The sequence below is a fragment of the Thermobia domestica genome, chromosome 10, assembly GCF_964235325.1.
Source record: "Thermobia domestica chromosome 10, izTheDome1.hap1.1, whole genome shotgun sequence".
NCBI lineage: Eukaryota > Metazoa > Arthropoda > Insecta > Zygentoma > Lepismatidae > Thermobia > Thermobia domestica.
Genome location: NC_137463.1, coordinates 218,936,282 through 218,952,655, shown reverse-complemented (window position 1 = coordinate 218,952,655; position 16,374 = coordinate 218,936,282). Strand labels below are relative to the sequence as shown.

At 39.0% G+C, this 16,374-nt stretch overlaps 1 protein-coding gene across 3 annotated transcripts in view; it reads right to left on the bottom strand.

Annotated features, from left to right (window-relative positions):
• The window catches only part of LOC145662995 (fatty-acid amide hydrolase 2-A-like), a 286,215-nt gene that overhangs the window by 126,216 nt on the left and 143,625 nt on the right, over positions 1 to 16,374 (bottom strand). Inside the window, exon 1 of one of the 3 annotated variants that reach the window (XM_081729104.1) lies at positions 4,389 to 4,712. The exons of the other annotated variants lie outside the window; for them this stretch is intronic. The gene's annotated coding sequence lies outside the window, so the exon portion shown is untranslated. Of the gene's footprint in view, positions 1 to 4,388; positions 4,713 to 16,374 lie in introns of those variants that run through there. 3 annotated transcript variants of the gene reach the window in all.

Genomic DNA, 16,374 nt, shown 5'->3' with positions numbered 1-16,374 from the left:
AATGATCTGCGCGTCACCTTCGAGTACCACTGTTTCTGGCCTTCTAGATAGGACCTCCTGATACCTTAATTTAAGTAGCTTCTCCAGTATTCTCATATCTGTTGGTCAACACACAAAGCATAGTAAAATTATGGAAGTTCGTGCTTGTATTTAGCCCTTTTATGTGGTTTTGTAGGCGAGCAGGCAACTCCGATGTCAACAGAGATTGGAGACCTTGCTTCGAGGCTTTGATTCTTTCCTCACATGACATTGGCCCCAATACTTCACAGTGTCATAAGTATAATGCCACAGTCAGTGATGATAAAATGGCGGCCCGCGAATAAAAGCGAAAAAATATTAGGTGTAACAGGAAAATTGTAGTTTGCCATCATAAATATACTTGAATCAAAACTTGACTTCTAATTGTGAAAATACTTTCTTAAATTTTTGGTTATCAACCCATCTTGCCATTCATACCGCGCCAATTGTTTAGGAAAAGGCAGCTTTCATGGAGTTATTTTCAAATATTTGTAGCTGTGGCCATTCCTGTAGCCAGCCCAAAAATGTAGGGAGGGGCCGGCTGAAGTTAGGGGGGGCCAATGCAACCATATTATAGTTCATCACTATATTATAGTTCATTTGCCAGTCTACCGTGAAAAATTTAGGAGGGCAGCCAAAATTTGGGGAGCGACCTCCTAGACCCCCCTGGATACGGGCCTGGCTGTGGCATAGACAAATGAAAAAAGAAGCAGAATACGCAGACTTGAATAAAAACTCAGAAAATGTATGACTTACTTATATTCAACGAACCATCGTCTCAGGGGGCAAGGGAAATGGAAAGTGGCCCTAAATTACTGTTCTTATTTTGTCCTGACCCACAGAGCACTATAAATTAGACATAACTGCATAGATAAATTGCATTGATATACGTAGACACTTGAAAATTTGTAGGGCAAGTCTTTCTATACAGCAGGATGATAATATAAAGAAGCAAAGGAATTGTTCTTCAATCTTCAAATCATTGATATACCTATTTATTGAGAGATATAAGTGTGTATGTTTAAGAGTAGAAAATATTAATGTATACCAGGAGATAGAAAGGTTATTTAGACAGAAATTGCTACTAAGCGAGTGTGTAAGCTGTTGTGTTATGAATGTAGGCAATGTGGTATGGTTAGGAGCTAAGAAGGAAGTGTCCTCTTATAATGTGGTTGTGTGAAAGTGTAGCGTTGACAAAGGATGTAATTACACGCACTTGAAGAGAACGCGTCTGAACAGAGAGTGACGCCCCATAATTGAAAGTGCGTTAAGATATGGAAATCACGTCTATGGTACCTGTCCTATGTATTATGTTGGTACCTGTCCTATGTAAATATATTTAAACATATATGGAGATGAGTTGATTTTGAGTTTAACGTCCCTTTCAGCAGCGAGGCTGTATGAGACGGGACCTACTGATTAACGTAGAATCCTAACTACATGAGCTCCCGCCAGGAATCGAACCCGGGTCTCCCACGCCAAAGACGCGCACGCTAACCGCTTAGCCACGAATGAGCTCATATATGGAGATGAGTGAAAAAATAAGGAGTGGAATTATATATAGCCATTAATTACTTAAAATTTATTATTATTATTATTATTATTATTATTATTATTATTATTATAGTAGTAGTAGTAGTAGTAACTATCGCCGCTGTTATTCCCGGCATGTCACAACCCAGATGTTTCCTTTCGCTGACCTGAAAGCACGTGGATTTAACGCCGCGTTGCAATTTATAGCGCACCCCTAAACTTCCCCAGCTGTTTATTGGCGTGACGTGGCAACAGAAGAGTGCTTTCGCCATCAACAACCAATGATTAGCGCGCTGTCTTCTGCTTTAAATGGTATTGCTACGTGATTGGAGGACTGTTCATAGAGCGGCGTGACAAGTAAATAGCAGTCGTAGTCAACTCAAATAGTATAATTTTTCGAATGTAGTATTATTAGACAATCATTTAGAACACTTTTTTGGACGAGCAAATTAGGCTAAAATTAATGTGGCCCACGATCTTAATTCCGTCTAGTTGCATGTATGTAGTCTAGTTATCCCTTTAAATCCAACATTGCACTTAATACAAACATCAAATACGTAGTAAGATTTTATAATCTACTAGCAAACGTTCATGCGTATTACTGCGGCACTTTCATATAGAATTCATCTCAACTCGAAGTCTCGTACATTAGAACAAATTGTATGCGCATCTTAGTGAAATCTCAACTCTTTTCTATCCATTCCTTCCATCAAAGTCTAAAAACGCTGAAAACACGCGTTTAATTATTTTAAACGTAAAGTCCAAATACAAAATCTCATGTGTCTCTAACATTAAAAGATTTCGAGATATGACCATTTTTTTTTATTGTAATAATTGCAACCATACTATTTTTCTCCCATCTTTTCTTTCCTTGTAGAGTAAATAATTTTTAAAACGTGTAAATGTGTTTTTATTTTAATAGAAAATATAAATACCAAATTTCGTGTTTCTAACCTTAAGAGATTCCAAGATATGGCCTTCTTATTATAACAATTCAACTCAATTTCTTTCCATCCTCTTCCAACTCAAATTTAAAATCCTACTTTAGTAGTATCTGAAGTCACAAATCCTATGTAAGTACACTGTCCAAATTTCGTTTGTATCTTAAGCAGTTTGGGCTACGTGTTCGATCAGTCATATAGCTATATATACAAAGTCGAATACACTGCCTACTGCGATCTTTAAGAATATTAACGAATAAGGAATTTGTAACCTTCTCTTAAGTGTACAGTTGTTCCAAACAAACCACAATCAAACTTTAAACCCAAAAGTCTTAGGAAATTCTTCAGTTGTTCATTACATCATGCCGTCTCAAATGGGAGGTGGTTTGGGGTTATAACCAGGAATGTAATGGAGGGTATACGGAACTTGGTTTGAGTTTAGAGTCCCTTTGCGCAGGAAGGCTATATGAGACGTGAACCTACAGCTTAACGTGGGGTCCAAATTACAAGAGCTCCTACCAGAGATTGAAGCCGGGTCCCCTGCGCCAAAGACGCGTATGCCACCCAAATTGTTACGAAGGATTTCTGAGGATACGAGAGTATACAGTGTATACCCACCTAATATTTTTAAACTTCAACGTATATTCACTTTAAGTTAGGAATGTAATTGGCGGTATAACAGTGTATATACGCTATAATTTTGAAAACGTTTGAGCATATATCTGCCAATGATTCTAACAATACACCACTGTTAGCATATTTATTTTAACCTAAGTAGCCAGGAACGAAGCAAGGATAGAATAGACAGTTCTTTTTCCCTTGTGGTTCAATTATATAAGATGGAAAGTAAGGAGCTGGAATGTAATAATAGAAAGCAGAAATATTAATACTCATGTTTTAACAACAATAATAATAATAATAATAATAATAATAATAATAATAATAATAATAATAATAATAATAATAATAATAATAATAATAAATCTTGTCCATCCAACGTTCTTCTAAAAGCTTTACATTGTTAACCGTTGGGACATTGGCGGTTTTAGGATTCGTGAACAAAGGGTACCATAAGCAAAACAGTGTCCCCTACACGTACACACAACCCCCGCCCAAAAAAAATCTATCTCACAGCAGGCCCGTATCCAGGGGGGTCTAGGGGGCCGGGCCCCCCTAAATTTTGGCTGCCACCCCTAAAATTTTCACGGTATGCTTGCAAATGAACTATAATATGGTAATATGGTTTGATCGGCCCCCCTAACTTCAGCCGGCCCTCCCCCTAAATTTTTGGGCTGGCTAGGGGCCTGTCGCACAGTTTCACACCATCTTTTATAACACTTTTATAAAATGGCATGACCAATGTACGTACAGTTTACTGCTAAATCAAACATATTTTTACGAGGCTAGTTTAGAAAATAGGCCTATAAGAGCCGTAGGATTTAAATCTACCAATCCAATGCAAAATATTAACATTTCCGCTTACGTTACGCCCTCATATCGCCTTGACGGCAGTGAAACAACAGGGGTTACTGCCGTACCATCCTACACCCTGAAGCCGCCAGTGCGTTCAAGATTTTATTTAAAAGTCCAAATAAACAAAAAGAATATGCAAGACGACTGATTCAGTTTCGTCAATACGAATATTGACAGGTAAACTCCATGTCTGTTCATATACTAAATGATTTGTTAATTGTATTATTTTGACAGCCCCCCCCCCAAAAAAAAAAATGCGACTAAATTTGCTGAGTATAGCTGTAAAACATGTTTGTAAATGATGACGAACTGAGTAGACGGCTGTAGCACAAAGTAAAACCAGAGTAGTCTGCTTTGAAGCTGTAATTAAGTAGTCAGGAGTGAAAGTTAGCAGTAAAAGCGTAGCAGTCATCAAAAACTTACCTGAATCCACAGTGAGCAACTAGGATTCCAAACGGTGAGATCCTTCGTCAGGATGACACTTTTGAAGAAACCATTTTCGTATTTTCGTTGAGCATAATCTCCAATAAATCATGGCAATACAATATCTTTCTTTCTCAGAGAAACACTCACAACACCACACAAACACTGAATGAAATACACCGATAAACCAACCACGCGATCACTACATAATTCTAAACATGTAAACACATTCTCACCAAGTTCTGTCAACCGAACAGACTCTCAGCTGAGCGCGCTCCACGCGGCAGCAGCCGATGTGAGATCTTCGGCCAGTCGTATGCTCACAACAGACAGTGCGCAGTGTTGACAGTATACTTGGAATGAGATTTCGTAATTTCGGTTCACGCATCTCATCTTGTCACATTCCAAGACCTACTTTTTTCTTATACGAAGCCCAAGGCTTTTTCTTTTTAAACTGTAATTATAAGAAATGTATTTCCGTGCTTTTACAAAGGTACTTCAGCTTTTTCAAGATTTTAAATCTAGAAATTCAGTATTGAAATTCCTATTATTATACTAATTGCCCGAAGGATGATTAAATAAGAGAATTTCTAAACAAAATTATGTAGCTACAATTTTGTTTACTTTTCACACACTATTTGTTCAACAAATGAAAATTGAATTCAAGGAGAACAAAAACACATCGTTTTATCGTTGTCTTTTTATACAGAACACAGTTTTCGAAAAGGTACATCCATTATTTTTGACTTTGCCGTTTCATGCACATCGAGTGCTGATTTCAGGGGACGGCCAGGGGGAAGTTTTTCCCGGAGCTTTTCTCCAATCGTGCTTAACCAGGATAACCAGTATTTCCAAAGTACGATTTTTACCTCCCATTTATTCAAAATTTCTCCCTGAGGGAAATCTTCTGAAATCATCACTGCAGGTGTACATATCTCACTTTCCTCGGTCTACAGAATTAAGCAAGTTCATTATTTTGATTTAAAAAAAAATGAAATGATCAAATCTGAGTTATATCTTAGCAGCTCCTCATATTGACAACCATTAACTCTAAATTATCACTTTTTTCGGGGGAAGGGGGTTAAATTATAGACTTTCAGTCAAGCTGCTACAGCATTATCTCTATTCATCCTAGGATCATGATTTGTACCTCATTCTCTTTAGAATAGAACAGCCTTTCAAACGGCACCATTCACATTTCCCTATCATCTCCCTGAGACGGGAAAGTTTGGGAGAAATCAGGACTTCTTCAGAATTTTTAAAAGATTTTAGAGCCCTTCTGAACTCCCTTGTGTTCCTTTGTGTGTGTCTCACAGATCTCAAAATTAACTGAAAATACTATGGGGTATACTAAATGTGTGTACAAAATTTCAAGCTTCTATATTGAATAGTATGGGGGGAAATATTTACCAATGAGGACCACAATGCCCCAGATTACCACAAAAGACCCGGATCTCAGGTAAAAAATTTCCTGACACCGCTCTTTATCCTAGGGTCATGTTTTCTACTTCACTCTCTTCAGAATAGAACATTCTTTCAAATGGTACTATTCACATGTTTCTATCATGTATCTGAAGAGAAAAATCGCTAAAAAGAGATTTTTGGTTTTAAAAAATACCAATTTCTTTACCTTTTTGCTCCTCTGGGCCCCCTGTGTTAACATAAGAGATCTGAAAAATACTAATGTGCACTGAATGTTTGTGCAAAAGTAAGGAAAGTAAAAATATAATAAACAATAATAATAGGCCTTACAAATATTTTGCAGTTATGACGTCATCACCAGGGGCGTCATTTAGAGGGCAGAGGGAAATGGCTTTCCTGAGTTTGAGATTTATATAGATTTTATCAATAGAATAGTAGTAAATCAGTTAAAAAAAAAAACACGAAATTTTCCTTATATCAAGGGGTCTTGCCACCTCCCAAGCAAAATGAAATGACGCTCCTGGTCATCACCCCTATGTAAGGTGTTCTGCAACGCCACTGTGCATGAAAATTTAAAAAAAAAAAAGTAAAAAGCTTTATTGGTACTTTTTAAAATCGAATAATGAAGACAGTACTTTCGTGCCTATAAACAGATATTAGAACTTAAAATGGTTACAAGAATGAAATGGAAGGATTTGACACTTCAAAACGCAACAATCGCGGTATTTAACTGTGTAAAATAGGCCTTTCAGATGTGATCCCACAAATAAAATTCAACGAGATAAAATAAAACAGCATTTCTTTCATTTTTCGTCTTTTTTTAAAAGTACATGTAAATTATGAATCGTACAATTTGTATAGTAATCAAATATTTACAAGTAATATATGCGTCATTGTTCGGATAAATCAAACAATAAACACAATCTGTCAAACAAGTCAAACAATACATACAATCTATCAGAGAAGTCAAACAATAGATACAATTTGTCAGAGAAATCACACAAAATATATAATTTGTCAGAGAAATCAAACATTCTGAGGACCGTGATGGCTCAGTGGTAGAGCGTTTATCTCTGGTGCGTGGAGTTTCTAGTTCTATCCCAGCTCGCGCCAAGTGGGCTTTGTGGTGGACAAACACCGTGTGTATGAATTTTCTCGGAGTTCTCCCATTTTCTTCATTCCACCACTTTCATTCAATTCTCATCATCACTGTCTCCTTTAACCTAGCTGCCATAACGTGAGACGTAAAACTCAAAGTTTTCATTTTATTTTTCCTTTGTTATTTTGTTCAGCTCAACGAACTCTATCGATTGTTATATGTTTCATCTTTGGACTTTTTTCTTCATTAATTGCTAAGAATATTGTTGAATATCCTGTACTTACTGTGCAACGAAACATCATAAATATATGATTCTCCTTTGCTTTTAAATGTATCAAATAGTAGGAGTCTTAAGCTCAAATTTTGTCATTTTCCAATAAAATATACTTTCTTCTTAGAAGCCTGCTTCTCTCATGAATTAGAATGTAAATGTAAACGGAAATGGAAATGTAGTGCTTATCAATTCTGATTAGATTAGTTTGGCATGAGATAGCATTTCATGTCAGTTTCCTATGATCTTGTAAGTCTTAAAGTTAATCGGTTGCTTTTGAATCAAATGTATGAAGATAATCAGGGCCGGCCCTAGGTAATTTGCGCCCCGTGCAATTGCATTATTTGACACCTCCTTTCTCCAGAAAGAACAAATTTTAAAAACCACGATGTTAAGTATGCTAACCCATCATGAACAATGAAGGGGCGGGAAATAGTATTCGCACTCAAAGGCTAAACACTACAAATACTATCTCGTTGTGTCTGTTTTTCTTTAAATAATAATCTATTGTGTTAGTGAAAGATAAAGCAAACACACCTGCAAAGGAAAGATGGTAATCCTTTTTATAGGATTCAATATCGAGCTTCAATCTCCGAGTTTGCAATTCCAGTACAACTAGCTCTTTTGTCTTTATTTCTTGATTTTCCTTCTAAATCTGTTCATTAAAACAAACAAACAAACAAAAAAAAAAACTTGTATCCAACTTCAATGATAAGGAACTTGTCTGTGACAAAGACAAGACTAGTTTTCATGTCAAGACTGTGATAACTAACTAAATGGAACAGGTGTTCGCTACTGTTCGAGAATTAAGTTCTTGTGTTTGACAATAATCAAGCAATTAATTCAAGCTGGGATTTATTTGACCATTTGCTTAACAGCACTATCTATCTATGTAACCTTAAACTAACGTAATCTAAACATGATTAATGAATGTAGTATTGAAATAGAAGATCAGCTTAGTAAATTTAACTACCACCATTATGAAATCTGTTTCCAACAAGAAATATTTATTTCAAATAATATAGGCTAATTATGACAGATTTTGCAGCCCCTTGAAACTTGTTGCCCCTGCAAATGCACGTGTAAAGCCGGCCCTGAATATAATATTCAAGATCATTTCACTTTTAAACACCAAGGTATAATAATATTAAAATATAAATAAAACAGGCAATTTTTTGCAAAGTCATAGAGCCTAATATATAGGAGTGTAAAAATGCTTTCCTATACGCCAGTTAAACTTACTTGAAAGCAAAACACTAAAATCTTTTGGCGTGCGGCAACTCTGATATCACTACCTTACAGGGAAATGGGTAACCAGGTCGTACGAATGTATGGTTGATATGCGCGCGCACGGGAAAGAAATGCTGGAAGATTTTTTTTTTTTTTTATGTGCGTGTATGTTCTTTTGTAACTTATGCCGTAACTCATTAAATTAAAGAACATAAAGAAAGAAAGAGAGAGAGAGAATGGGAGACAAACACTTTCTAATTTAAATACTGTTTTCGTCACATTCTTAAGTCATCAATTATACGTAACAGCTATACTCGTATAACCTCTCCGTCCCCCCCCCCTTTCCCAAAATAGAATTATATATACTACAATATATATCATTTAAGTAAAGAAATTTAGAAAATTTGTTCCATTTCCTTTCCTTTCACGTTGAAATGTATTATTATAGCACGATCTAATACCCGATGGGGAGCATCAAATGCGTTACGGCATTATAATTGTTCAGATCATAGTTTAAACTAGTGTTTTCCAACCCTTTCCTTAATAGTCCAGTCAAATTACATCAAAAACGGGTCAAACCTAGACGTTTAGAATAAAAAGTAGAGACCTTCTGAAATTTGTTCGTGATCTTTTCATTATTAACCTCCAGAAAATCCAAAAAATCCAGTTGCGGGTTTTCCGCCATTTTAAACAAATAATCTGACATCTTGGATTTCACACATGCACTTAGTATATGTCACGTAACTTCTAAACTAATTAACGTAGAAGGGTCATTCTTTCTTTATTATACTTCTAATATTATAGGCAATGTAACAAATTATCATCACTTTTCTCGGAGTAACCATTTTTGCATGACTTTAGGATAAAGTGAAAAATTGGGATCTCTATTACGAAAACTGTAGGCATTCAACCGCAAAACGCAATCGAAAAAAGTAAGTATCAAAGTACACTGGTATATTTAGAACTTTTGTTTAAGTTCATTTATCATCGTAAGGCTTTTTACACTGATCAGCAGTTGAATTAGAGATAGCAGGACAGTTGCAGAAACTGCCCTGCAGAGGCTTCACCAGTGCTTTTGAATGAAATGCATCGCAAGGGTACTTCTGTCGGGTACTTTCTCTCTCGGTATCCGTGTCAGTGCACTGTGTGATGGGCAAGACGAAGGACCTGAGTGCACTTGACCGTTGTCAAATCGTAGGGGCCATACGATTAAGTGTCTCATTTCGGAAGTGGTTGCGGCACTCGGATATTCAAAGGCAACTGTGTCAAGGGTGTATCGAGAATACCTGGCTTCCGGTAAAAACGAACCCACACGGGCAAACTGCCGCAGTCAGGGGCGTGTCGATGACAGGGGTAGACGCCGAGTGGCCCGCATCGTAATAGCCGATAGACGGGCCACAGTGTGTCAAATTGTGGAGAGGTTCAATACAAGACAACAACGCGGTGTCAGCAGCCACACAATTTGCAACCACCTGCTCGCCATCGGGTACAGAAGCCATCGACCCACGCGAGTATCCCTTCTAATAGCACAACACAGGAAACAACCTCTAGCATGGGCAAAGAAACACTGTCTGTGGACCGTGGATATGTGGAAAAAGATTGCCTGGGTAGTTTCACATTGGTGCATGCCGATGAACCGGTAAGGGTGCAAGAGGAAATGGATCCATCGTGACAGCAGGGGACTGTGTAGGCCGTTGGTGATGGTATTCTCATCTGGGGCATGTTTACGTGGACTGAAATGGTCCTCTAACATGTGTAACGTAGTCCCTCACAGGTAAACGCTACCGTGATGTTCTGGACGACCATGTCATGCCATTTGCTCGGCTGCTACATCCAGGTAGTGACCATCTTGCAGCAGGACAATGCGCCGGCTCACCGCTCTAGGATTCCATCGCGGTAGAACTTGCTGGGCCGTGAAGCGAAGAAGGTATCAAGTGAAATTGTCCACCTCCACCAGGGATTTGAACTGGCGTCCTCTAAGGTGATTGTTTAAGGAATGGAACAGGTGATAATCGGACGGTGCAATGTCCGGGGAGTATGGCGGATGCAATATTGTTTCCCATCCATGGCACAGAATAGTGTCCTGGATCATCCTAGCCGGCTTATCGTTGTCCTGGAACAGGAGGACCTCTTTGCGATTCAGAAGTGCTAGCTTCAGAATTTTGAGTTTTTTCTTGAACACGCCTCAACTGCTGACAGTACACTGTTGCATTGATGCTCTGACCAGCTATTCCCGATGCCGCGAGCAGTCCATCAAACACACAGGGACAGGAGGACCTTCTTCTGATGCAGTGCTGGTTTCGGTTGTTTTGAAACTAGTTCATGGGATGCTAACCAATGACGAAAGCGTCGTGGAGCTTCATACAGGACCCACTTCTCATTACATGTCAACATCCTGTCCAGAAATTGATCCTTCCTCAGACGAGACACCAAAAAAACACAGGTATCTGCTCGCGTTGCCTTCTGGCCCGAAGTCAAATCATGTGGGACCCATCGACCCAACTTGTAGTGCTTTCCAAGTTGATGGAGGTACTGCCGAATGGTTTCTCCACTCACACTGAATTGTAGTCCCAGTTATTCACATGTCTGGCCACTGTTCACTTCAATAGCTGCCTGAAGATTTTCATTTTCATGTGTTGGTCTTCCGGTGCGTCCGTACCGGAATAGAGCAAATTATGGATGAGTTAAAATATTAAATAATACTTTTGATAAAGTGGATAGTTTTAAATATCTAGGATCAATATTGACAGAGGAAAATCATATTCACGGAGAAATTAAATGTCGACTAAAAGCAGAGAATTCGTGTTACTATTCGGTTCAAAATCTCTTGTCGCGAATTCTCTCGAGGAATTTGAAGCTTAAAATATACAAAACGATAATCATGTCTGTTGTTTTGTATGACTGCGAAACATGGTCACTCACTCTGAGGGAAGAACATAGACTGAAAGTATTTGAGAACAAGATCCTGAGACGAATATTCGGACCCAAGAGGAACGGGAATGGGGAATGGCGGAAACTTCATGACGAGGAACTACATAATCTATATGGTTTACCCAACATTGTTAGGGTCGTTAAGTCTAGGATGCTTAGGTGGGCGGGTCATGTAGCTAGAATGGAAGAAAGTAGAAACGCTTTCAAAGTCTTGATAGGAAGACCAATCGGAAAACGACCATTAGGGAGACCCAGGCGCAGATGGGAGGACAATATTAAGATGGATCTCGCAGAGACTGGAATACAAAGTAGAAACTGGATGCAGTTAGCTAAGGATAGAAGTCAGTGTAGAGCTTTTGTGAACGCGGCACTGAACCTCCGGGTTCCATAGGCCATAGAGTTAGTTTAGTTAGTTAGATGGTCTTCCGGCACGTGGTACGTCTCCGAGTGTTTCGTCACCGTCCTTAAACTTGTTAAACCCGCTGCACTGTCTGTGTAGTCACGACACCCTCACCAAAGGCCTGGCATATATTCCGCCCTGCAGCAGCGGTGTTTGACCCCAGTTTGAACTCGTACAGCATACACGCTCTTATGACGCTCTTTGGAGGTCCCATGTTGACTCTATCCTTACGCAAGTTCACGGTGTAACTGAACTGCCACAACCAGGTAGTATGTTGGATATGCCCACACCAACAACGGACCTTCGTCTTATCTTCATTTGCATTCAACTCACGGTGTGAGGGCCAATGGAACACATTCTTCCATAAAAAGTGACAGAACTTTCTTGGTTACCTGAAGAATACTTTATATTAGGGCGTAAACTGAGAATCTAACCCTTGACTGTAGATTCTCCGTCTATGCAAATCTTCAGTTCATTTCTCACAAAATATTGCGAGAGATAGAGACAAATATGAATTGAAGAGAAAAGGGAACTGATAATTGAGTGGTAAAGAGGTTTTAATTTCATTACTTTTGTGGAATGTTCTTGGAAATTTTTATCATAGTCGTCTTGATAGCCGTTGCGTCATCAAAGTACGAACATTTGAGTGAGGAAATAGAAAACAATCAGATCTGGAGAATAGAAGGGTGGGACAACAAGGATTTGCACAATCACTGCCTTGTACTTGGGACATTATCATGCAATAGACCCACTGATCATCATCCCGATACTCGGGGCCCACACGTGTGATACGTTGCAGTAACTGCTTAAGGTAAAATGAGTCATTAACTGTCTATCCTATTGGCACAAATTCCTTATGCACAATGTTTTACTATCGTAGAAAAGAAAGGAGCAAAATCTTAATTTTGGATTTTGACTGGTGCAGTTTTTTGGCTTGTGGAGAGTTAGAAGACTTCCACTCTGCACTCTGACGTTTTGTCAACGAGTGATATTGAAAAATTCATGCCTCATCCGCAATGACGATATTCAAGAGGAAGTTAGGATCGCTATTGGTGGTAGCTATCAGTTTTTGCAGTGATCAACCCTGTCCCTTTGTTGGTCATTTGTTCAGGAATGAGACATGAAATGCGAAATGTGCACAGACCTTGCTCTTGTTGAGATCGTGGGTTATTATTTGCTGCACAGTTTCTTTATTCACGTACAACTCCTCAGCAAACATTTGCAGCGTTTCTTCCGTGATCAGTGTTCTCACTTTCTTCACCAATTTCTGTTCTCACTATCCTTGCTGCACCCGGATGTTCGTCGTCTTCAATTGACTTCAGTCCCTCCCTGAAACGCCTATGACATGCACATACACGCGCACGAGATCTATACACTCGTGGCGACATTTGATAAGTTTCTGTAGCAGTCTTACTTAGACGTGGATAAAACTTAAGCCACATTGCCACGTTAAATGAATCTTGTAGGTGTCATTAAAAAAAAACTTGCAACCCGATCTTTCTATTTACAAATGTTTCTCCACACATGCATCACTGCTCTCAAGTGGGCAAACAGTGAACCTCCTTATTAAAAACGTGTATTTTGGCGCACTTCCCCTCCCTGTCCAAAAGAATCCGTTGTTTCGGAAGCGGCGAAACTGCTTTTTCCTTATGTCAGCGGGAGGGCGATAGCAGGTAGCAAGCCAGACGTCCCAGAAAGTTGCGCATCGTTCAATTCCTTGCAAGATGGAAAAAATGTTTTATGACCCTTTCAAGACTATGTGTACATGATGAAATATGGTAGAGTTTCAAGATGTTTTTTTTTTTATGACAGCTACAAGTTCTTCAAACGTGGCAATGTGGCTTTATGTTCGCTCTTTGTTTCATGTTGAACTCAAGACGCAGCTTACGTTAGCAACATCTGTCTACCTTCACCACGTCCAAACATGTAACTGATAGTCAAGGTCAATGCACTTAGTATCAGTTACTCAAGAAACATTCCTCTTTTGTTTGCACCACAGCTCACTTACACAGCTGCGCCACATGTTGAAAAACAAAAATTAATCTCGATTTCAAATTACCGCAGTATAAACCCTATTCATGATTGATGTTTCTCTGGTCCGAACTTCGATGCATTTACTCTCAGAAGTGAAGTTAATTGCTTATTTGTTAAGTCTATTTTTAATACAACTCTTTCGAAATCATTTTTTTTTTTTTTATTTACCAGATAGAATCATATCGTGGGCCGCATGTAACCTTTCAGAGGGCTGTATCTGGCCCGCGGTCACTGGTTTGCCTATCACGGTATTAAGGTATCAAAAAACTCGACCTACGTCTTCATGTTTTTTCAAATATGTACTTATCGCGGCAGCTATTCTTCTATGGAGATCTATGCACTCTTTTCTTTTTCTGCTGGTCAATCGTGTTCACTTCTGAACATAATTCCAGTGTGTCGTGATGTAGACATCTTCCCTTAAAACGGTGCCGAGTTTGACAGCGTTTTGATGACATTTTGCAACTTTCGGACTAATCTATTGTGCCATCCTTCTGCTATATTTGTGGTCCTATAATTCCGACCAAAACAGTTTCGAATATCTTTAACACAGGGTAATTTTCAAACTACTGCCACACGAAATAGTCATTAAACTTTTACACTAATTGTACACCCGGTGAAGTTTCCCTGCTTTTTAACTATCCTCCGCCGACATTCGTAGGAGGCGAAAAAGCTAAAGCTGCCATCAACCTTACATGTTGCGTCACCTCATTATCTCTGTATAGCTTTTATCATTCGGAAATCCTATACTTTTCTACGGAAACACTGACCAAAGTAGAAGTTACAACCTTGCAACATGCACGCAAGAAATATTTCTCGAACAGCTGTTATCGTAGCAGTTCCAAAAAGTATCATAACCTTGGGATCTCACGCATTCAGAATCGATTTCGTAAGTGAAAAAAAAAAAGTTTCACATTAATTTTCTTTTTCTCTGCTGCGGATCCAGGGGGCGATCGGGGCGATCGCCCCCCCCCCCCCACACAGAAGAGGAAACTTTCTTATTTTATATATATAAATAAAACCCATCCCAAAGTTTGGAGCCCTTAAAAGTAGCAGTATGACAACCCACCGCACCCCCCAAAAGTCGGTCCTGGATCCGCCCTTGCTATGGATTAAGCATTAAAGTGTTGGTTTGAACAAATCCTCAACCTCAGCACGTAATGTGCACAATTGATCAAAGTAATTCGAACTTGTTTTGAATGTTCCGTCACCAATTACAAGACTACTTTCACACAAACCTAACATGCCCAATTAGTTACCAACTCAACAAATTTGGCGTCTGTGTCACTCAGAAAACTTATCAAATTGGATAAACTTTTCTCCGTCTTTTTTTTTTTTCCGGAAAACTCATGTTGATATCCGATTTCACTGACAACAGTACCTCCAGGGATTTTGCACGAGCTCTATACATGTTGGACTTTTAACCCGACAGAGACGGGAATTTTGTAATAGAATCCAGACCTATATCTCTAGCTTTACCGAATTCCTCCTCAAATCTGGAAACTGGTTTAAGTTCTTCCATGCCCCTTTTTCTCCTAACTGTTTTTACACATGTTAAAGGGAGCACGGTGACTCACTGGTAGAGAGGTTACCACTGGTGCGTGGGGTCTCTGGTTCGATCCCCAGTGAAGTAAGTTTGTGGTGGACAACATCGTGTCCGTGGGTTTTCTCAGGGTACTCCCATTTCCTCCCACTTTATCATTCCACCAACTCTTCCATCATCATTCACTTGCCTTAAACATCGTCTCCCTTAGCCTAACAAGCATAATTGTGGTTCGTTAAGCTGAAAGTTTTCATTTCATTTTTACACATGTTAACTTCAGCTACAGCAACATCAGGAAGGCAAAAATGTGTCTCCTTACGAATCAAATTACCCACCATGATAGTGATGCTACCCTTACACACATTGCCAATAACCCGAAACATCTTTTCCGGTTTTCTTCAGATTGAAGGTATAACCTTCGTGAAGCAACAGTCTTTTCCCGAGTGATGAAATGGGAGCTCATAATCAGGAAAAGCTACATTTGTTATCACGAGTAATGAAGTCGGCCGAACCACGCCCCCCTTTTCGAGAAGCGATGAGATAGGATGCGATGTGGTGGGTTTACCCACTGATAGATTCTATTCTAACAAGGATGGTTTGTTTAAAGAAAAGTTAACCCTTTTAGGATTTTTGGTTACTTTTGTTACCATTGCGTAGTATCGTCTTTGACCGCTTATTTAGGTTCTATAACAGGTATTTAAGCCGGTTTTTTATTGATCAACTAAAGGATGGACCAGAAAACACCCAGATGCGTTTTGGTACCGAATGGTCAACTTAGCGGCGCAAGTGGGGGCGTGACTTTTTATTTTTTCTTAAGGCAAATTTCAATGTTTTTTTCCGAATTTAGTTTTCAAGATATCAGATTGAAACTTTATATACGAATTGTGTGTAGCTTTCGGTATTTCTAACATTTTTGAGATCCCTACGTGATCCCTTGAGCCGGGCCCGAAGGGAGCAACTATTCCGAGGGGATGATTTTTTCAGAAAAAAATCCGTTTTTTTTTTCCGATTTTTATGGTTCTGGCGTATGATACAGACATGTGAGTGGCACCGTTGGAA